Raw genomic sequence first — 25,247 nt, forward strand, 5'->3', positions numbered from 1 at the left:
CGGCAATGATTTTCGACATCAAATGTGAAATGTTAACCAGTGAAACTTCTTAGAGGCTCTGCACCCAAGATTTTTCCTGGGGGGTGGTCAGGAAGGTACCCTCTGCCTGGCATGTACCAAAATTCCAGACTCTCAGAAGAGAAGCAAGTATTCAGCATAAACTATCTTGTTTGTGTAATCAGTTTAGGCACACTGAGCCCACTCCTACCAGTTCTGAGAATAGTGGGAACACTTCTGATATCCAAGTTTCCAGATGCCAGTCAAGGGCCAAAGTTGTAAGCAGCCATTTCAAAGGATATAATTAGGCCTTCTGGGTAACTCTTTCCTGCAGTGTCTTAATTTCCACTGTGCTTGTTTCCTCTAACACAGTGGTCCCCAACCTTTTTGGGACCAGAGACTAGTTTTGTGGAAGACAGTTTTTCCACAGACTGGGTATGGGGGGATAGTTTTAGGATGATTCAAGTTCATTACTATTATTGTTACATTGTAATATATAATGAAATAATTTTACAACTCACCATAATGTAGAATCAGTGGGAGCCCTGAGCTTGTTTTTCTGCAACTAGACGGTCCCATCTAGGGGAGATGGGAGGCAGTGACAGATTATCAGGCACTAGATTCTCATAAGGAGCACACAACCTAGATCCCTCGCATGTGCAGTTCACAGTAGGGTTTGCACTGCCCTGAAAATCTAATGCTGCCGCAGATCTGACAGGAGGGCAAGTTCAGGCCGTAATGCCAGCAATGAGGAGGGGCTGTACATACAGATGAAGCTTTGCTTGCTTACCTGCTGCTCATCTCCTGCTGTGTGGCTTGTTCCTAACAGGCCATGGACTGATACTGTTCCATGGCCTGAGGGTTGGGTATCTCTGCTAGAACACAATTTCATCAGTTTTATCAAACATTTTTCCAACATGTACCTTCCAAATTCCTGAAAATGTGTGACTTTTGGAGACTATGCTGAAATAAGCAACTGCTTCCCCTCCACTTGCTGCAGTTCTGTATACATGAAAATATGACATCAAACAGTGCCTTTCAAATCTGATCCATTAGAATTGGCCTCCTGGGACATTCACTTCAGAATGATTGTTACATAAAGCTTGGGTTCATGTAACCCAAGGGAAAGATTAGTGACTTTTATCTTGGATTTGAAAGGGGCTATGACAGACCATTTGCTTGTTATCCCTGGAAAGGGTGCTAAATCAGATATCAGGAGACCCTGTGTATTTCATGGTGAGCAGGTCGATGCAAACTTAATCCCAAAGAGGAAACTGAGAGGCCAAAGAAAAAGGCTGACAAATCCAGTTTCTCAAACAATTAATAGGGACTTACAAACAGAAGCCATGCCTTGGTGTTGGCAAGACAAGATGGTGGATCCCTGCACCATTGCTACCCCCTACGCCCACCATACCATTGTGAGAGATTATATGTGCTTCAGAAGGAATTTTCAAGACAATTGAAGTAATTTGCTTAAGGACAGGATTTATGGTAAGTACTGTTCTTAACAGTAGATAAAGTAGAAATTTTAGAGGCATTCCTGAAACTGGGGTTAATCAGAAGTCAGCATGGCAGATTATCATGCAAGATGGAGTTGCTTTAGCTTCCACGCTGTGCCTTAGACAGCTTGGGCTGCTATAACAAAATACTATAGACTGGGTGACCTATCAGCAACAGAAATTTATTTCTCACAGTTCCGGAGGCTGGAAGTCTGAAATTAGGGTGCCAGCGTATTATCTTCTGGTGAGGGCCCTCTTCTTTGTTTTATCCTTGTTGTATGATGAAAAGAAGGCCGGAGGGTCCCTTTTATAAGGGTGCTAATTCCATTTATGAGGGCTCCACCCTCCCAAAGGCCCTACCTACTAATACTGTCACATTGAGGATTAAGCTTTCAAGGAATGAATTGTGAGGAGGACACAACATTCAGTCCATTGCACTACCTTGTACACGGAATTAGCTTCAACTCTACCACTGACATGTTGTGTCTTTGAGCAAATCATTTTTACCTTTCCAAAACTGAGTTTTCTTTTTTCTTAAATCTTAAATGGGAAGATGTACTATATAATTTCAGAAATAATTTTTAATTTTCTAGTTATTAGAATTTTAACTTTTAGATAGATGTTTCCTGGTCTGTGTGGATCAATGAGGTTCTTTTTAAATTACTTTTTGTCTCTAGCCTTTAATAGTGATACATTATAGATGAGATGTACAGACTGTTACTGCCCTTAGGGTACTTACGTTTTAGTTTTTTCTGCTTTTACAATTTTCACGTCCAAATATAAAGTTGTATCTTACATTAAAAATCCAAAAGGAGAAATTAAGTCATGGACTGAATAGCTTTAATGAAAATAGGTACAAAAGGTGACAGGGCAAGTACTTAATCCCCATTGAACAGACTAGGACTTGATAATTTAGAGAAAATAAGTAACTTGTAAATGTCTGCACAGCTAATGCAAAGTAGAGCCTAAAAAGAGTGTTGTTCTAATCACTCAACAGAAAGTTCTTTGAGGGCAGATACTGACTTTTTCTTCATGCTCTATCTTCAGTGACTGGAATACAGGAGTAGCTCAATAAATTTTAGATGGATAATAGTTTTATAAACTTGCAAACCTTTTTGAGAGCTTAGCTATGAAAAATTCTTTATTTTAATATTCTACTGTATTTTGATTGATGGTTTTTGTAATTACGTTTAGTGTTTCCAATTCACCTGGAACCTGGCTTTGGCTGTTAGAGACTTTATTTCTTCTCTCTAGAACTTTACTATGTGCCTTTTTTCTAGCAATTTATGCCCTCTTCCTCTCCGTACTGAAGGTTATCTGGTAAACTGTGATTTTTTATTTGGCATCTTAGTGTGCTTTCAGGTGCCGTTCTGGTCTAGAACGCAGAAAAATCTCTCTTTGTCCCTGTGCAACCATCGCTGAGATAAAAGCTCTCAAACAGCACTGTTTCAAAGAAATCCTGTAATAGACTAAGATAAAGCAATTTACCATTGTTAAGGAAACAACTTTTAAGTACCACTTGTTAAAGCACAGGAGGCTTAATTCAGGACAATTGTGATAGGTATAGGAACCACTATAGCAGGGTCTTGTGGGGAAGAGAGATTAGGCTTAACTTTGAATACAGAATGGGCAAGTGGTAATTTATAACCCAAGAGCAGGGTGATCAGTGGATGGAAAATTACTAAGAGGAAATATGGAAGTAATGGGGATTCTTTTTTCTTTTTTCTGGGAAAGAGTCTCGCTCTGTTGCCAGGCTGGAGTGCAGTGGTGTGATCTTGGCTCACGGCAACCTCCAACTCCCTGGTTCAAGTGATTCTCCTGCCTCAGCCTCCCGAGTAGTTAGGATTACAGGCACGTGCCACCATACCCAGCTATTTTTTTTGTATTTTTAGTAGAGACGGGGTTTCACCATATTGGCCAGGATGGTGTTGATCTCCTGACCTCGAGATCTGCCCTCCTCGGCCTCACAAACTGCTGGGATTACAGGCATGAGCTGCTGGGCAGGGCCACAGGATTCTTACTTAACTCAGGCCAGGGTGATCAGACATCACCTAAGGAGTGATGAAGGATGAGGAACCTGATCAAATAGAGAGGATAATCAGATATTGAGGGTAGAGGATTCTTGCTAAACTGACTTAGTGAAGATTTTTGCTGCGACTGGATTTAGAAGGAAGAGCAGAGATGGGCCTAGCAGAAGAATCAGAAGCCTGACTAGAGAGATGTCAAGTGAAGAATCTTTGAGACCATTTTCAGTGAAGATCAGTGGCCACACTTTTACAAATCAAAGAGAATTATGATGCTGTCACATTATTTTTAAAAATGCTTTCTATATATCCTGTGCTGACATTTTCTCTTTAATAAGTTAGACTTAAAGTATAGCTCTTCAAGTGCATTTCGGAAATTTTATTTTTGTACAAAAGTTTTTGTCAATTCTGGAAAATTCTTCAATAATCCTATTTTCAAAATATTTTTCTAGAACTATGTGAAAAAAATCACTATAACTAAATTTTTAATATTAAAAGCACTTACTAAATTATTTTAAAAAGATACACTTAAGTGAATACAGAAATATTATTTCATACTTAAAATATTGTGCATTGACAGCAGGATTCTATCATTTCAAATTATATCTTTGTAATTTCAGTACCATATTTAACTAATTACATTTATAATGTACTTAACTCAACTCTTAGGCATCATAGGAAGAAGGCATTTTAAAGCACCAAGTAATTTGGAGTTTTATGATTAAACCTATTCATACAAGTTTGATGCTTTGAGATTGTGAAAGAAAATGTTAATTAGTTTGTAATTTAAAATACCAGTAGCCTTAAAGGTGTGCTGTTGATATGGTAATATTTTTGGATCACTAGAAGAGATTTTTGAAGCACTAATTTAAAACAGAGAGGATAGAAAAAGAATAATATGTGAAAAATAAGAAAAAAAATTTTTGTGGAGCTATAGAAATGACAAAGTGGTAGAGTGAGATATCCAGACTATGGTAGAACTGACATTTTAAATTTATGTTTATATCCGTGTGCTTTAATTTTGTTAATTTTGAATCGGTCATATACTGGCATTCTTTTTGCATAGTTGTCTGTGAGCAGGACCACAATATTGCACCTTGCTGGACTCCATTCTTATTGTAGTCTATGTAAGTAATGTCTACTGGAACTATGCAAGGAGAAGCAATTATGGCAGGAACATGCAATTTTATTTGGCATCACAAGATCGTGATATTCTATCATGAGACCTTCTGTAAAAGTTGATATATTTGTAAACATTGTATTTTGTAATAATAATATGGAAGTTGTTTTATTGTGCTCACTATAAAGATTCACCATTTGACCTTTCTGAAACTAGTTGGGAATTAAAAGTAACTCTTCAAAGTATTTATCTTCAGATCTAGTTAAATTTCACACATGAACACAAAGTTACATTTCTGTATAACTCAGTAATAAATACTTTAAGATGTAACGACAATTTAGTTTTTTGTGACATAGCAGTTTTCAAAGCAGATTTAAGTAGTCATTTAAGCAATATATTGTTTTGGCTGAAATGATTTTGTTAATTTTCTTCATTTTCCACTCAATTTTTCACATGAAAGAATATCTAGAAAATTAAGTTTTTTTCTTTTATTTGAAGATAGTTTCTTGTTTATAAATGCTTAACCTACAATAATTTTATGATGCTGCCAATTAAATGTATCTTTAGCACATTTATTATTTCTTCTCCAGCTATTTATAAGTATATGGTATATACATTTTGGTGATATCAAAAATATTTTAAAAGAAACATTTAAGTAACAAAGAAGTTCAGAAATTTCTTTGAATTCTTAGAAATTTTATGAGATAAAAATTAAAATATATTAATATGTCATTACCATCAATAACTACAAAACTCAAATCATATTCTTAAAAATGTGGGAGCTTTTGTCATGGAGAGAAAGATTTATTTGGATTAATTTATTCAGAGGCACCTAGACAAAACTTAAGACTAATATGTCATTTAAACTTACAATGTCATTTTAGATACTACTAAGTTAATGACGTTTTACAAGTTATTATCCGTAGTATTCTTATTATTATTCCCTTCTAAGTATTTTAAAATTTCCATTATGATTATTTTCTGATCCCTAAGTTATTTAACTATGTGTTTTTAAAGTGTATGTTTGTAGGTTTGTTTGTGTTTACAAACTTGTAATTTAATTACATTCTGATCAGAGAAGGTGATCTGTATATGTTTTGAAATTTTTCAAGACTTACTTTTTGGCCTAGAATATGGTCAATATTCATTAATATTATATGTTTGCTTTTTTTCTTTGGCTAAACCCATCATAAGAGTCACCCCAAGATTGGCTGCAAGAGAGTTCCTGCAAGGTACTCCTTTAAACCTTCTGTAGATGGGGCTGGTTGGAATTCCAAAGAAATAAGCACTGAACACTAGGGTGATCTGTCCAAAGCGCAGGGAAACTTACAGTGTGCTGCGGTCTTCCAGGCAGATAGCAAAGCAAAGATGTTCTACTTAGGTATGCTCGACCAATGTTAAGGAGTTGGTAATGGAGTAATGGAGTTCATGTAAGATTCATATGAGTTTAAGGATTTTGGCTCAGAGCCAGGGGGAGTAGACTGGGGGCTGGTTGGGTTGGAGAGGTACTTTCTACATATTTAGCAAGATTTTAATCTCCTACTGTTTTTGAGCCTCAACCTGAATAGCTTTATCAGTGCCTGGGAATGTTTAAGGCTCTGGATTGCTTTACATCCTTTGGGAGAAAACATGTGGCTGGCAAGGTCACAGAGTAATCAAGGCATTTAATCTTTCTAGGTTAGGACACAGAATAAAAGGAGGAGGATGTCAGTGAGGGTAACAAGGTAGGAATGGAGACCTGGAGGACCTGGTGGGTGTGGAAACCTGGGAGACCCTACAGTACTTGAAAAGAATGTGTATTCCCTAATTAGTGATTGTATGGTTTAGTGATGTACATGAAATTAATTTTGTTAACTTTATTGTTATACGTTTCTATAACTGTTAATTTTGTCTAAGTAACCTAATAGTATTTCAAAGTGGTGTGTCAGTCTCTTTTAATGGTTTTGATTTATTAATTTTTCTATTTTTCTCAGCTTGTTCTTTATGTATTTTGGGACTTTTAAATTGTGTACATACAATTTAGAATTGTTATATATTCTAATGAATTTAATGATTTATTATAACAAAATTGTCCTTCTAATCTCTAGTAACAATTTAGTTATATCTTGTCTGAAATGTATTTGGATATTTCAGATTTCCTTTGGTTTGCATTTGCTTTATATATCTTTTTTTTTTTTCCATTTCTCTACAGACTGTCAAAAGTGTATGTTTTACATTTGTTTTGAGTCTCTATAGGTGAATTTTTTGATATTAAAAATGCTATATTTAATTTTTACAGTTTTTTAAGAAAATTGATAGACTATTTTTTGAGCAGTTTTAGAGGGTATATGCAAACTCCAGTTGCTTCTGAATTTTCCAATTTTACAGGACAATTCAGAAGAAAATACAGGGTTTGCATATACCCCCTCACCACCATCCCCCCTTGTTTCCCCTATTATTAACATCTTGTATTAGTATGGTATATTTGTTACAATTAATGAACCAATATTGATTCAGTATTATTAATCTTAACTAAAGTCTATAGATTACATTAGGATTTTCTTTGTATTGTATATTCTATGGGTTTTGAAGCATGTATGATGACATATAGCCACCATTGTAATACCACACAGAATAGTTTTGATGTCCTAAAAATTTCCTGTGCTTTACGTATTCATTCTTGCCTCCCTTCCCCCGAATGCTCGGCAATCACTGATCTTTTTTACTGTCCATGGTTTTGCCTTTTCCAGAACATCATATAGTTGGAATCATCAGAATGTAACATTTTAAGATTGTCTTCTTTCATTTATATATGTGTACTTAAGGTTTCTCCATGTCGTTTTATGGTTTAATAGCTCATCTATCTTTATTTCTTGACAGTATTACATTTTATAAGTGTTCCAGGTTTTTTATCCACTCACTTACTGAAGGATATCTTGGTTGCTTTCAATTTTTGGTAATTGTTAATAAAGCTGCTAAAAAACATTCATGTGCAGGTTTTTGTTAACTCATTTGGGTTGAATACTAAAGATTGGGATTGCTGGATTTGTTAAGATTTTGTTTAGTTTTGTAAGAAACTGCTAAAATTGTCTTCTGAGGTATCTGTACTATTTTGTATTTCCACCAGCAATGAGTGAAAGTTTCTGTTAATTCACATCCTCACCAGCATTTGGTGATGTCAATTTGAATTTTAGTATAACTAGAGTCTAAAAAATATCCAGCAGACATTTTCTTTTGTATAGCTGAAGAATTATTACATTCATATTTATTTTGATTATTGTTATTTGTCTCACTGTGTCTTTTCCGTTTATATGCCCTACTTTTTTGTGCCTTTTCTCTTCATTTTGAATTGACTAAATTTTGCATGTCTTTGTTTTTTATTCCATTTTCTCCATCTTCTGTTTGGGAATTTATGCCCTCTATAACTATTATTTTAGTGGTTATTCTTGAAATGTACTGTATATAGTTGAAATATAAGTTAAATTGTAATATAGTACTAGGATCTTAGCACACTTGGATCTGATCACCCTTCTGACTTAATATTTTAATTTTCTTTTTTCAATAAAATCCCTACCATTTAGAAATTATTATTAAATACAGATATTTTTGTAGATTTAACTTTCATCCTAAAATACAGTTTATTCAGACACAATTGTTTCAGCACTTTGAAGATAATATTTTGTAGTTTTCTGAGGTCTGTTGCTGATGTGAAGGAGTTTGTTACCAGTGAGGCGAGGCTTCATTTGTAGAGGATCTGGCTTTTTTCCTCTAAGCTGCTTTTCACCTCCTCTTTTTACCTGGTTATCTGAAGTTTTACCATGATGTGCCTAAGCATGTATTCTTTTAATTGCTTTCACCAGTTGGACATTTTTTAGTCATTTCTCTTCATGTATAGACTCTTTTTCTTTTTTTTTCACACTGCACTTCTAGTTCTCTGTTGAAAGTTATCTTAGCTTCCCTCATTCCATATTGCATGTCTTTAATTTTTTCCCTTATTTTTCTATCTTGTTTATGACCTGTGCTCCAACTACGTTAATTTCTTCACTCTGTTTCTCTTCACTGATTCTTTTTTCAGTTCTGTTTAATCTGTTTTTTAAAATTTTCCTCGTTTAGTTTTCAATTATTATATTTTTATTTCTAAAAGTTCTGTTTATTTTTTCTTTTCAAATCGCTGGTATTTGAGGAGTCTGTTGTAGTATTTGAGTGGTCCATGATTAATTTTTTTAAGAAAACAACAAAGCAAAAGGTATATTTTATTAATGATAGGGTTTTTTTCCAACTTTAAATTCTACTTAGATAAGTATACATCAAAGATGCTGACACTGTTGTGGCCATTTCAATAGTCATCTAATTTTTAAATTGAAAAACTGGGCATATTGTACTAGTGTGCACCATAATGTCTTAGGTTCTCATTCCAGAATGCAAGAGAGACATAGCAGAAATAACCCATATCAGGGATAGGTTGTGACACAAATAATTCAATATTTTAGCTACATCTTCAGAGATGGTAATAGATATTCTGGTTTGGCATGAGTTATGACATTTCGTGTTATTAAAATTTTTATTACGTTTTACATTTAATAAAATTGGAAATATAATGTGTACATACATACATATTTTAAGTATTTTAAATAATAATTCATATCTAAAATCAATATGGGATTTCTTTGCATAACATATTTAATTTTTAAATACTCATTAGCAGTTTAAAAGTAGATATAGACTTTTTGTTTATAAACAAATTTCTTCAATTTTTTTTTCAATTATATTCAAACAGGCACTGAACTTCTAATTAGAGCATTTTCCCTAATCATATTAATTTTACCTACCTGACTTGCAAATTTTCGTGCATATTATATTTCTGATACACTTCAAGTGTCATCATACCTGTAATTGATTTGAGAATGTTACATATTTCATTCAATAATACAAAATGAGTTACAAATTTTATGATAGTATCAGAAGGCAATCTGTTATAGTCAAATGACTCAGGCCTAGTTTTAAATCATACTTCCTTTTAAAAATAAACAAATCAATATGATCATATGTCAGTTGTTTAGTGTTTCTGAATATCAGTTTTGTCATTTATAAGATGAGGATAATAGTGTTAATATAAGTATTAAATGGAAAGAAAAGAACCTTATGTAGTACCTGGTACCCAGTAGTCTCCCAAAACATGAAATAGTGATAGTTATAATTATCATTATTATTAATACACAGATAGATGCAAGATTTTATCGTTTGAATATTTTCATTTGAAGGTCATAGAAACTCTACCACAGAAAGTAAAGCATAAAATAAAAATTACTTCTTCTCTATTTGTTCAATATTATTTCTATGTGTTGGAAGTGAGTATTTATAGCTATTTTCAGGCATAAATCCATACAATAGTAGAATTATGATATAGGTAATGTCTACCTGTGAGGATATTTTAAGTATTCATGTCATTTGTGAGCCACAGTTTCTTTCTTCTTTGGGAAAAACAAGTAGATTTGTTTGGATTTATTGTTCACAGACATACTAATCTATTTTTCTGTCCTCTATCAACACTAACTTCTATTTATTGATACCACAAATTAATAACTTAATTAATTACATACATATTGATTGAATACATACTTTGTAAAGATCACCATTCCAGGTGATCTCATTATTATGAGACATAATTTTTATAAGTACAAGAAAGTTTTGTTAGTGGAATAGCAACTCAGTTTAGAATTAGGACTCAGTTATTTCTGAATCTGTTTCAGAAAGTCTTTTCACCACACCATATTGCTTGCGCATGAAATATGATTCCTGTCCTGAAGAAAGGGACATAACACGTACATATATGAAAAGCTATATTGAATTAAGTGCTTTAGTAACAGTACAAATAAAAAAGGAAGGAAAACTGGGAAAGGGCTGTAAGAAGGCAATGCATGAAAATTGCTGAATGAGCCACACAGAAAATCATGCTTTAACTATTCAGCGAATGAAGCTGTATCTTTTTTTGTGATTTTATTAGTACTGATATATGTATATATATCTGGGATATGTCTGTTTTTTATTGGTCTTATAACCCACTGAGACTGTAAGCCCATATGGGTAGGAACCAATATTTTTATTTTTCTGAATCCCTATGCCATATAACCTTAGGTACAATTGCTGAAGGTGTTTGTGGATTTATTCCACGTTCATTATTATTATTCATTTTTGTAAAAAAGAATATTTTGTGAAATATAACTGCATTTATCTTAATACAGAATATTCTTTAAATTATACCATAATTAAATCTATACTGCAACATTTCCAGGTTCCTAACATTTTATCTATACAAAAGCTAAGTTGTCCAATGCATGCTACACTTTCTCAATATGTATATGATTATATTGTATCTTTATTGCCTAATAATGAAGTTTTCAGAATTTCAGCCATCAAAATATGTCATACTTGTTTGATCATATTATAGCTTTCATTAATATTATGAATTATATTTAAAAGTGAAAAGATTATAAGATTAGCTAACAGAGGTTGCAGAAGAGAATGTATTACATGTACACTATATTTTGGAGGAGTAATAACATTTGTATATCATTTTCTATAAGAAATAATGCTTTTAATAAGGAGACTTGATCCAAGGACATTATTAAATTTATAAAATTAATAATGTAAGAATAGTATAGAAATTAAAACTTTAAACATTATATTAAAAAAACTCCCCAGTTGAAGATTAATTTATATTTGAAAAGCACCCGTAAGTGTACAGTTCAATGAATTTTGACAACTATGTGTACCCATTAGCACTACATATTTACAACAACTGTTTTACAATCTTTATCTACTATTGCCATCCTCTCTGTCATTTTAGGATCTCTTTCTATTGTCTGATTTTTCTCTAGGTAATGAGTATCATTTCCCTGCTTTTTTGCATGTCTAATAACTTTGACTAGGTGTTTGAGTGTTACAGTACTGCGTGCCTGAGTTTTTTGTTTTAAAGTTTGTTGAATTTTGTTTTACCAAGGAGTTAAATTATGATCAGCTATATTAGTTTTAAAATATAGTTTATTCTATGCTAGTTTAGCTGTACTGCTATGAGATGACACTTTTGGGTTAACATGCAAATGCTTTAAGTGTTCAAGGATATCTCTACATCCTGGTTAGAATTTTGGGAATGATTTAGCCAACAGCTTCCCTTGCTTGTTTTTGCTCAGCCTCATAGTTTCACCATATATGTGAACTGCTTATTATTAGGCAAACAACTCAGGACTCCCACTGTGAAGCTTCCTATAGCTCTTTCTCTGTATGGTGTCATCAACTTTGGTACTCTCTCCTGCAAATTTTAGCTTCCAAAACTTCCCCTAATGCTATCTCTTTTTCTTCAACTCTGTGAGACTTCTTGCTTTGCATCTGGAAAGCACTTCCAGTCAGAATGCAACAATGATTTTAGGATCACATATGTATATTTGTTTTCTTCCAGGGATCATAGTGTTGCACTGCTTGTTTTCATGTCTGAAAGCAATTGTACATTTATTTATTTATGCTTTTTTTAATACCTATGGGAGGGCAAGTGTGGTCTCATTTATTTATGTATTTTTCATGTCTTGCAGCAAAAGTTTAGCATTAGATTTTTATAAAATTTAAACGTATATTTTATACATAAATGAGTGTTATTAACATTTGTATAGCTACCTGAAATGTGGGTTAAATTGAGCTCATAATTAAGTAAGAAATAAATAGGACATGACAGGTTGATTTGTATTTCATATAAATAATTTATTAGATTGTTGTATTTTAAAATCGTAAAAGTTTTAATGTAATCCTGGAATCCTTATAGTCCTTTCTCAAATAATGTAGTGAGAGAAATAGACATGTAAGCCAATATAAGGCACGCTAGGAGATTCAACAGTAGGAAGTATCTTTTAGTTAAATGTACACAGAGTTCTTTCAGGGCCTTAAAACATTTGTATATTCTAGCTTAAGGGTCACAACTTTAAGTAGGATCCCTTGTATTTTCCTTTTCACATTTGATATGTCATGGCTGTTCAAACCTGCTGTAAAGATAACTTTTAGGCCCTGATTCTAGAAATTACATTTCCATCCTAACTAGCATTGTGATTTTATGGTGCATTTTGGATAATACTAATTCTGTAACAGTTTTTTCTCAGAAATGTTAGGTGGTCCTGGTAAGCTCCATAGTAAAGAAATTGTTAAACTTCCTTTAACTCAGCATTTTCCTAATATATTTGATCATGAATCCTTATTTAATCAATGCTTACTTATAATCGGGTGCATCTAATGATCTATAACTGTGATTCTCCAAATTTACTTAGTTATAAACCACTTGGTGATCTTGTTAATTGTGAATTCTGATTCAGTAGGTCTGGGGTGGGACCTGAGATCTTGCATTTCTGATAAGCTTCCAGGTGATGTTGGTGCTGCTAGTCTGTAGACATCTCTGAATAGCAAGGAACTATACAATACTTTTGGAAAATATAGGTGAAGTCTTTTGTACATGACACAAAATACACCTGGAGAAAGTAAAACAACTTGTTAATATTATCTGATTTTAGGCTAAAAATTGGGATAAACTAAAAACAGAAAAATCTTTTCAGTCTTTTTAATGAGACTATTGTAACTTTAATAGCAAAACAGGCCAAAGACAGTAGTATCAATAAACGTATAGATCAAATTCACTAATGAATATATATAATTTTTTTTTTTTTTGAGACGGAGTTTCACTGTTTTTGCCCAGGCTGGAGTGCAGTGGTGCAATCTGTGCCCACCAAACCTCCACATCCTGGGTTTAAGCTTAGATTTTCCTGCCTCAGCCTCCCGAGTAGCTGGGATTACAGGCATGCACTACCACACCCAACTAATTTTGTATTTTTAGTAGAGACGGGGTCTCTCCATGTTGGTCAGGCTGATCTCAAGCTCCCGACCTCAGGTGATCCACCTGCCTCGGCCTCCCAAAGTGCTGGGATTACAGGTGTGAGCCACCACTACTGGCCCATATCTTTAATTAAACTGGGTGATGAAGTCTGGCTTTAACTTGCTTGCCTACTGAGAAGCAAAGATAAAGTTATAGAAGCAAAAATAAAAGACCTTATATGTTTTATAAGGAGCTGGGTGGGTAGGGAATGACTCAAGAAAAAAATATGTCTGATTTGACCCAGAAACACTGAATAAATTGAATTACTCAACAAAAACTACATAAAGTATTAGATCCCAATATTTTTTCAGGCTAGTTTTACTAAACCTTCAAAGAAAAGATAACCCCATTGCCTGCAAACTTTTTAGAAAATAAAAATGAAGAAAGCTACCCTGTTCCTTTTATGATACTCCAGGTAGTATAACCTTGATAGCAAAACTGGACAAGGAAAAGATTACAGGCCAAATTCACTGGTGAACATATATGGATAATTCTTCTTCCTTTTTCTCTTCCTCCTCTTCTTCTTTCTTCCTAGTTATTGAGAGTGCTGCTCTCTTGTTCAGGCTGGAGTGCAGTGGTGTGATCTTGGCTCACTGCAACCTCTGCCTACCAGGATCAAGTTATCCTCCCACTTCTGTTTCCTGAGTAGCGAGAACTGGAGGTGCATGCTGCCACACCTGGCTAAAATATTGTAGTTGCTATGGAGGTTGAAAAAAATTTGATAGCATTACATAACATTTTATAGTAAAATATCTTAGAAAGCTATGACAGAATGCAACTTCCCTTATTTAGTAAAATGTATTTGCCAGAATCATATAGTAAGCATCACTGTTAATGATGAATTTGAGAAGCATTTGTTTTACTGTTAGAAACAAGACAAAGATGCAGTAATGATTTCTTTTGGCCAAAGCAATAAAAAAGAAAAGAAATGAGGTATACAAATTTGCAAAAATAAAATATTGTTATTAAAAAATGATATTGTTACACAAATAATTCAAGAAGATCTGCCTATAAACCATTGTGTCTAATGAAAAAGTTCAGCAATTTTGAGGGACTCAAGATCAATATAAAAAAAATCAATAGCATTTATATATAGCACAACCAATTAGAAAATATAACTTTAAAAATGTTATTCCTGGTAGCAATACAGGCTTAAAGTGTAGGATTAAATCTTTAATAGTACAAGGCCATATTCAAATAATAACAGTGATAATTACTAGAATGTTTGGAATGCAAGGAATTTTCTGTGTATATTATCTCATTTAAATCTTTAAAACAACTCTATGAGGTAGGTAATGGTATGATCCTAATTTCCCGTATAAGAATAAGAGACCCAGAGAAGTTAAGTAACTTGATCCAGGTCACACACCTAGTAAAGGCAGAAGTAGTATTCAAATTCAGATATTATGGCTCCATAATCTACTCTCTTAACTAACAGCTCATCACAGATTACCACCACATCACTACCTTACTATATGTGTATATATATCATTTGACCTCTTAAAAAGTTGTACTCAATTATTTGAATTCATGTTATTTCATACTCTATTAACATGGCTTAGACAGTGGTGTGCTGGTAAATTCTCATAGCTGGCAGTTTGGGGCAGAAAGTGCTGAACTGTAACGTTTGCTGATTTCTTTCCTTTTCTTCTTATTTTTGTTAATTTTTAGAGATATAGTGTTACTCTGTTGCCCAGGCTGGAATACAGTGGCACAGTCATAGCTCACTGCAGCTTTGACCTCCTGAGTCAAGACTGAGCTCAAGAGAGCCTTCTGCCTCAGTCTCCTGAGTAGCTGAGAGTAAAGGTGTCCACCATCGCACCTGGCCAAAATTTGCTGATTGCATGGTGTAAATATTCCTGCTGTCTCAGTCCATTTTTGTGTTGCTGTAAAGGAATATCTAAGGCTGGGTAATTTATAATGGAAAAAAGTTTATTTGACTCATGGTTCTGCAGGCTTTACAGGTAGCACGACACCATTATCTGCTTCTGGTGAGGGCCTCAGACTGTTATTGCAGAAAGTGAACAAGAGCAGGTGTGTGCAGAGATGACATGGTGATAGAACAGAAGCAAGGGGCAAGGTGAGGGGGAGGGAAGATGCCACACTTTTTTAAGCAATTAATTCTAGCAGTATCTAATTGAGAACTCACACTCATGAGAATGGCACCAATTCATTCATGAGGGTTCCGTACTCACCATCCAAACACTCCCAGCAGGCCCCACCTCCAACACTGGGGATCATATTTCAACATGAGACTTGGTGAAACTAAATGTACCATATCTAAACCATAGCACCTGCCAGAGCTAATTTCAAGCTACCAATGTGACAACATTTAGCATAGGGAAGAGATGTACACATTTAGTTCTTGTCAACCAGTGCAAGCTGGCCCCACTAGACTTAGAATTTATAACAGTTAATTCCCTTGTGAATTAAAGCATCCCTTTAAAGAATGAATATTCACCTGTGAATTTTAAATTTTGAATAGTTTTCTGTGTTTACTTAGGTAGTTTCTGCTATATAACTTCTACTCATCTTCAAACTAATTTGGGTCAATTGATATGATTTTCTGAATTCCAGTAGATATATGCTAAAGAGCCTTTTAAAAGAAAATTCAAGAAGAGAGAATTTTTGACTTTTTTGTAGATTTTGATAAAATTTTTGCTACATTCATAATGTTTGTTAAAACTTTCTAACTTATACTGTGTTTTCATATACATTATATTTTTGAACTTGTAAACATTTCAACATTGCCTCAGCTGCTCTGTCTGGAAAATTAGATAGTTCTGTTTTTTTTTTTTTTTTTTTTAAAGCAGAGTAAGTAGTAATTAATGTTTTATTTTCCCTAAGTATAATATAGATAAAAGGATGTTATGAGCATGATATGTTATATTTGATGTCATTGTATAAAAATTTCTGATCACACAATAATGATGCTCTGTTAAGCAATTATCTGAATAACTTTTTTTATTGAACTATATACACAGTGAAATACTCAAATATTATGCATATCCATCATTCAGATTGATTAGTACATGTCAATCAATATAGGAACATTTTTCTCACTTCATTAAATTTTCTTGTGTCCTTCTTCAGTTGGTATTCCCTGTAGAAGCAAATATCTATCACAAGTTCATTTGGTCTCTTCTAGAATTCAAATAAATAGAATCAGACATTATGTACTGATTGGCTACCTTCACTCAGTGTAATTTGTTTTTTGAGACTTATCTATAATGTTGCTTGTATCAATAGAGTGGTGTATTTTTATTTTCTGATACGATTTATAAAAGCAAAACGAGTTTATCCATTCTTCTCTTGATAAATATCTGTATTTCCAGCTTTGGGCTGTTATGAATGAAGCTGCTATAAACATTTTTATACAAATCTCTTTGTAGACACATATTTTTATTCCTTTGGAAAATAAAATAGAATGTAATGGCTGTGTCATAGGGTAGCTGAATATATAGCTTTTTAAAAAACTGACAATGGTTTTACAAACTGATTGTATCATTTTGGTTAATTTTTTAAAAATATATTTAAAAATTTGGTATTAGAAGTACTCATATTTCTCTTGATCAACTCTCCATTGCAGGAGATAATGAATAAATGAGAATCAAGTAGTATTTTTATGAATAATTTACTCATTTTATATTGTAGACAACAAAATTAAGTCTCTGGCAAAATTACGAAAGCAGTGAACACTTAAAAGATTTCTACCTAAAATATACATTTCTGACTTTCTCCTTAGTTATTCAGCATCTTCAGTGGAGTTGGTACTTTGTCATCAATTTTTTACTCTTTGACTATTTGACTACTCAGTTTAAAGCCCAAACATTTTCTAGTTAGTGATGAATTAACCTTAAAATTCTTAGGTTATCAATGATGGTAAATATTATAAATATGTTATTTCTTGTTCTAATTTTAAAGCATTCATGAATATTGTCAAGAGATATGTAAATTGGTGATTTTGTGTAACAGTGGCCAGAAACTATGAGGAAAAACCTGGTTATAAATCTTAAGGAATATTCCATCGTGAAATTTCTAAATTTAGTGACAGTCACTGAAGTTACATATACTTTGTGTGATCAAAAGTCTATAGTAAGTTTATTTGGAAGAGGAATGTGTAAGAAAAAAGGTAGGTATGCATTTCAGCTGTATATTTATTAATTGTTAATTTAGTCATTCATTTACTCAATACATATTTCTTAGATACCTATTATGCCCCAGACACTGAGCCAGTCATTGGGTATATATAGTTTGTTTGTTTTTTTGTTTATTTATTTATTTATTTTGCTCTTGTTGCCCAGGCTGGAGTGCAATGTGCAATCTCAGCTCATAGCAATCTCCACTTTTCAGGTTAAAGCGATTCTCCTGTCTCACACTCCCGAGTAGCTGGGATTACAAGCATGCCCCATCATGCCTGACTAATTTTGTATTTTTAGTAGAGACAGGGCTTTGTCATGTTGGTCAGGCTGGTCTTGAACTCCTGACCTCAGGTGATCCATTGACCTTGGCTTCACAAAGTGCTGGGATTACAGGTGTGAGCCACCGTGCCCAGCCTGGGTATATATTGTTTAACAAAATAGATATAGTTCCTAAACTCTAGAAGCCAAGTGGAAAATAGAATAAGCAGAAATTAAAGAAGTAGACATACAGACAAAAAAATTATAAAAACTTGAATTAAATGTTAAGAAGGAAAATTATATGAGAGTACTGTGGTTAGAGGATACTTTTGATTTGTATGGAATTTATGTAGATACACTTTTGGGTTAAATCACTATGAGGGGACTATAGATGTATTTCCTTCACTTTTATGTGAAGTTCTCTTATAAATGATAGAATTGTTTTGAGCTTTGTAAGAATTAAAATATAAACATGTGAAATGGAAGTAATATCTAATATTTCTATTTAGATTTAACTGTGTACATTATATACACAATTTCAAGTAGTTTTTCATTGTATGTATTTACTGCTGAATGGATGACAGTGATGTTGAGCATTTTTTACTTCATTGCACTATATTTCTTTACTGTTCTTATCTTCTTTAAATTTAAACAAACCCTGAGGGAACATGGCCATTCTGTGTTGGGCTTGACAGCTTAATAGCTTTGCTGCCACTCTTTCAAGAGAACTTGTTGAATGTAATACAATGAAGTAAGGTTTAAATGATAGCTTCCTTCATATTTTAAGAAAAGTAAAAAATAATTATGTTCTCATTTCATTGGTATGCCATTTCCTTTACTATGACAGTCAATTGCATTCTGCAATGTGAGAGAGTAAAATATAATGCTTCTTAATCTGGAGAGACTGATTTGTTTTAAACTAGATATATTTTCAATGCCCGTTATAAGAAACTATAAAAACATTTGAGCAGATATTAAACATTACAGGGAGCTTCAGGATAAATGCTTAAGTTCCTCTTGGTGACTTATATTAGCCCATGATTTGACAATCAACTGTCTAGATGAAAAATAAAAATTCAAGTGTTTAGATGCCTACATACATATAACACATTCGATGCAAACAATCTGAATAATGGGACATTTTAAAAAATAGTTTTCTCTTCTGTTATTATGTTCTCTTTTTAGAAAACCAAATATCTGATTAAGTCATATTATTTTAGAGGGATATTTGAGAAATGTTAAAATGTTATAAACAAATGTTGGAACTTTACTGATGCTGTTATAGAATAGTGTATTGATTAACCTGCCAGCAGATGTCAAATATAAATAAAAGGCAAGTATTGGACAAATTGTACAGTGACCAGAAGTAGACAGAAACTGGGGATACTTGCATTTGTGTGATTTGCCACCCAATGATGCATAGTGCAGGATGGCTGGAATCTAATAAGAAAGTCGTGTATAAATTCTGCCAAATCCTTTCTTGACCTCTGGACTATGCAAAATGACAACTGAATATTAAAAGGACTTTGCAGAGATTTTAACTGCTGCCCAATATAAGGAAGATAAGAATTTTAATAGCCAAGTTAACTATCTACTGGAATGCAAATCACCCTCTTAAGAGGATGATAATAGAATCCGGAGTGTTTGCAAGGTACCCTCCACAATTTAGATTACCTAGTCAAAATTTTCTAGACATGTGAGGTAACAGAAGAATATTAATCATAATTAAGAAAAAATGATCAGCATAAATTTACTCAGATGAATCAGATCTTGAAACTATCTGACAAGAACATTAATACAGTGCTTTTAATATAGGACTTAAAGAAAAATATGATTCTGATTAGTGAATAGATGGAGAATTAGAGCAGAGAAATAGAAACTATATTTTAAAAATGGAAATTTTAGAACCAGAGAGTACAAAACTTAAAATAAAAATTGCAGTGGATGGGCTTAACAGCAGGTTAGGAATGGCAGAAGAAATGTTTAATGAAGGTGAAGAGAAATCAATAGGAATTATTCAATTTGAAGAACAAAGAGAAAAAAGGTTTTAAAAAGTTAACATATTATCAGTGACCTGTGGAACAATACTATGAGTCTAGCATATTTGTATTTGCTATTTCAGAAAAAGAGGAGGGAAATAATGGAGCAGAATATAATTTGAAAATATATTTGCCAAAAAATTCTTTTTTTGTTAACAATAATTGATTTTATATCCAAAAATTTTAGGAAAACAGAACAGGATAAATATAAAGAATCCCTTACCTAGGCACATCTTAAGCTAACTCCTGAAAACCAAATGTAAAGAGAAAATATCGAAAATCATTACATTATATATAGAGAAAAGATGATGGAAGTTATCACTGACTTTTCATCAGAAACAAAGGAGATCAGCAGACAATGGGACAACGCATTTAAAGTGTTTTAAGAAAAAAAACCCCTCAAATTCTGCAGTCACTAAAAATATTCTTCAACTTTAAGCTGAAAGCAAGATATGTTTACTTAAAAGAGACTGAGTGAATTTGTGAAGGGCAGATTTGTAGTACAGGAAATGTTAAAGGAAATTCTTCATACTGAGGGAAATTGACAACAGATGGTAACTTTGATGTATGGGAAGGAACAGAGAGTGGCAGAAATGGTACCTATGCAAGTAATTACATAAAAAAGTATTTTAATTTCTTTAACAGTCATATAAAAACATAGGAGGATTCTATTCATAATTGGATATAATCAGGACACGAAACTCTATCAATATAAATTATATGAATTAAACTTCATCAAAACTAAATATAAAGTCCCAATTTAGAATGTGATAAGCCACAAACTGGGCAAAATATTTGCAAAATATATATTTCACAAAGGCTTCATCATCCAACCAAAGAAAAAATATAGCTAAAAATATCAGCCAAAGGTTTGAATGTACATTTCACAAAGAAAAATATGCACATATAAGTAATTAAAATCAGTTGTCAGGGAAATGAGAACAAAAATCACACAGAGACCACTAACATCTTGAATGACAGAAATGAAGAGTGACAACACCAAATGTTGGTTGTTGATCAAAGGATAACATGGCACAATTACTTTCAAAAAAGTCTCAGCATTTTCTTATAAAGTTAAACAAACACCCACCCATGGCCTAGCAATTGCTAAGCAGTTACTCAATAAAAATAAAAATATATGTCTTCCTAAATTCTTGCATGTGAATCTTCATAGCAGCTTTACCAATAATGGACCTAAACTGGAACCAACAGAGGTATCTGTAAAGAGGGGAATGGATGAGCAATTGTGCCATATTCATTCACTGGAATACCACTCAGAAATAAAAATAAATATACTAACACAAGTAACACATAGGTGAATGTCAGAAACATGATGGTGAAGAAAAGAAACTAGACTTCCAAGATTATACATTGTCTGCTTCCATTTATTTGAAATTATAGAACGTGCAGAGCTAATCTGTGGTGAAGTCTACAAATAAATGATTGTACAGAGACATGGGAGTGAGGAATACATGAGTGGGCATGAGGAAACTTTATGGAGAGATGAATGTGTTCCTATCTTGATACATTTGTTAATTATACACATAAATGTGTTTGTCAAAATGTATTGATTTGTACACTTATGATTTTTGTATTTCACTGTAAACATTACATTAAAAAATGAAAACAAACTAAAAGAATGTTGAACATCCTTCTAGATATGGCATTAAACTGTGATTGCTACAGAATTGTCACGGTGACTGGGTATACACGTATGAATATTTTAAGCCCACTTGTATATTGGATGGTAGCCATAGCTCACATTCTCAGGTGGCTTCATCAACTGTGCTTATGTTGACATAATATTTACTTTGTATGGAGCCTGGAGATTTCATATACCTTGTTCTACTTTGTGATCATATGCCCAGTGAGAGGGAAAAAATAAGAAATTGCTATTTTTTTAAAGATGATTATCTAACATTCCCGGAAAATTAAAGCTATTTTATTTGAAAACAAGCACACTTAAATTCTACATTATAAATTAGTTGTCTCTCTGCCCACTTAATTTAAAAGACAGCAGTGAGAATCATCACTGCTCTCTCCATGTCAGTGATGAGCTGTGAGGACTGAGAGGATTGGGTGCAGAATGAGATGTCACAAGTTTCGTCTGATTCTATCATGGATTTATCATGGTTGTATGAGGAACTAACATGTGCAGGAGTCAGTTGATAAATCATGCTAATTCTAAAAATTAGTCAGTCTGCTTCAGAAGTGGAAACTGAATTAATCAATTTTTACTGTTACTCTTGTACTAATTTCAGCCCAGACTCATAGTTGAGAATTATTTTAAAAATTAAGATGATATAACATCGGTTATTCTCAGTAGTTCATTTTTATTCTTTTATAGATGTACAGTACTTGTTTGAATTTAATCCAGGTTTTACAATTGCATGTATAAAGTTTGAAACACTAAGGTGCCAACTTTTAAGCACATTTTTATTTTTCCTGTGAGAATGGTGCTAATCTCGAAATATTCCAAGTGAACTTATAAAAATCATTAACATGAATTAACTAAGATTCAACTCTTAGTTGTAAGATATATAACCTTTAAAAGACACTTCACCTTAGAGAATGATTCTGAGATATCTAACCAATATATATATTTCCCCTATAAACAAATAAAATCCAAAGAATCAAAAAGTTAAATTTTAGATATTCAATTTAATTTCTATATGGATCATTTAAAAATTTCTAGTGAAGTATTTAAATTTATACAGTTACTACCAAAGTCATCAAGTAAATGAGACTTTAAACTTTAAAATTATTGAACTTTTAAAATTAGCTTGTTTAAGAAATTGATGGGGTTTTAACATTGTTTTTTCCTGAAAAAAAATAAGGAAAAATGTGTAAGGATATAAAAGCAAGTGTTTAGTTTAACCTTACAGAAATATATAACAGAAAAGGATAATTTAACATAAAACATTTTATGAAGCTGTTGAGTAGTCATGGTAACAAAAAATTACACACTTTTGAACATTTGTAAGTTTTTTCATGTGGAAAGGCTTTTAGTTCTTAAAAATTGCTGTTGTTCTCTCATAATTATGTCAAAAATATTTTCAAGATGAGAAACGTATGGCTAAGTTTAATAATTTATGTTAGAAAATCCACTCATCTTTTTATAAACAAATTTATTGGGGAATACTTGACATATAATAAACTGAACATATTTAAAGTGTACAATTATGCAGTTTGAACTCACGTATATACATTTGAAATCCTCACCAAAGTGAAGATGAACATGTTCATAACTCCTTTTAATCCCTTTCTCCCGTCACTTCCTGTGCCACCTTTTGTTTCCAGGCAACCACTAATCTGTTTTGTGTTGCTATAAACACTTTCTAGAATTTGATATCAGTTGATTCGTATAGTATTCTCTCTGTCTCTCTATTTAATATATATCAATACTTCATTCCTTCTTATTTATAAGTAGTATTAAATTGTATGTATACCACAATTTGTTTATCTATTTACCTGTTGAAGGAAATTTGGCTTGTTTTCAGCTTTGGGCTATGAACATTTGAGTATAAGATTTTTTACAGACATACGCTTTCATTTCTCTCAGGGAGATACCTAAGAGTGGAATGGTTGGATCATATGGTTAAGTGTATTTTGACTTTTTGAGGAATTGACAGAATGTTTTCCGAAGTGGTTGTGCCATTTTACATTTCCATCAGCAATGTACAGTATATAAATTCCATTTCCTCCACATTCTCACCAACACTTGTTATGGTTAGTGTTTTTATTTTAGCTATTATAGCAATGACAGTGTGCCTCATTGCGGCTTTGCATAGAATGATGCCATGGAAAGCAATCATGGAAATTATTTCAAAAAACAAGTAATCTAATAGGTTAAGGGACAGACAAATAAGCCAGGATTCAGTCTTTACACATGTTTTTGAGTTTATGATTTAATCTCAAGTGCCAATAACCTAAATTTGAAAGAATGTATTATCTGACTTCATTGTTTACAGTCCAGTGGGGAGACAACTGCAAATGAGTCAAAACGTATTTACATTAAGGCAGGGAAAGTATATGCAAAGTATGAAATAAAATCTGGGTGGGGTCAGGGAAGACTTCAGAGGAAAGGTGTATTTTAAGATAAAACTGCAAGTATGAATAGTTTCCTAATACCAGAGAAGCAGATTAGTAATATGTATAAAATGTCCATGCATTCAAGAACATGCCATTTTCTTAAAAAAGTGCAAGCAACATATTATCACTGGAACACAAATACTGAGTGTTGGGGATAAAAAGAATTGGGAAGGGAAGAGATCAGAGAGAAAGAAGAATCGATACATAGGATAATATATTTGATCTTGTCTTACTAAGGAAGTTTGAAAAATTCTGAGCAGTGGTGTGTTGCAATTTGTACTATCTACCGCATTTTTACAGACTCTCCTAATTCTCTTTCCAGGCATATGATAGGATTATACTTCCTGATCCTCCTGGTTAGGTAGTCACATGACTAGTTCTGTCCAGTGAATTGTGCAAGGACCGATGCATGTCATCTTTGGCCTCGTGCTGATGCAAGATTCTGCAGAGTTTTCTGTTCCCTCTGGCACAGTGATAGGCAAAAGTCAGTATGGTGGATACTCCATCTCTTGCTTCTTTGAATGGCTCTTGTCTCTGTTGTGTTAAGCCATGACAATTTGGAAGTTGTTTGTTTCTGTAGCACAGTTAAATCTTTTATGACTGAGACAGATACTGCATAGCACAATATGCTATTGATTTGATTGGCTTAAGCAATAAAAGAATGGCTGAGATAGATAGGTAGTAAGGCAATCGAATCAGTAGCATATTGTGATTTACCAACAGTACAAAGAGGGACAGAGAGAAATCTAGACTAATGAATTGTATAAAGGATTATCCTTTGGACTTAGTAGTTACGTTGCCACTTGTGATCTTCAAGAAATCTTGAAGGATTTAGTGGAATATTGGAGAAGCAAAGTACATAGAATGGACTATAGAATAAATGGGGTTTAAAGAAGTGGAGACAACTAATGTTGAAATCAGTATCATGAATTAGACTGGCTGGCTATGGAATATCTTATGTGGCAAAATATAAACGTACTTCCTTCTATTGTTTTTTTTACACATTTTACATACTACATTACCAGAAAGTGAAGTAAATATAACAAACAAGCAAACAAAAAACCTATGACTACATTTAATAGTTTGAATATACCAACAGTCTTGGGAAATGAAGGATTCTCATTGGATAATATAGAAGCTGTAGTTTCTGGTTTTCTTTACAAATTCTATCTTTAATTTATATCACAGA

The 25,247-nt window shown here is 32.9% G+C and overlaps 1 protein-coding gene and 1 long non-coding RNA gene across 7 annotated transcripts in view; one reads left to right on the top strand and one right to left on the bottom strand.

The window, feature by feature from the left end:
• Positions 1-25,247, top strand: part of LOC105489997 (N-acetylated alpha-linked acidic dipeptidase like 2) — a 1,462,458-nt gene that overhangs the window by 140,302 nt on the left and 1,296,909 nt on the right. The window lies entirely within an intron of this gene.
• On the bottom strand, positions 452-23,247 carry LOC139361921 (uncharacterized). The gene is made up of 3 exons (XR_011619901.1): positions 23,189-23,247; positions 9,449-9,506; positions 452-576 (listed from the first exon to the last, which is right to left on the bottom strand). It is a non-coding gene; the product is annotated as an uncharacterized lncRNA (long non-coding RNA).

The sequence above is a fragment of the Macaca nemestrina genome, chromosome 2, assembly GCF_043159975.1.
Source record: "Macaca nemestrina isolate mMacNem1 chromosome 2, mMacNem.hap1, whole genome shotgun sequence".
NCBI lineage: Eukaryota > Metazoa > Chordata > Mammalia > Primates > Cercopithecidae > Macaca > Macaca nemestrina.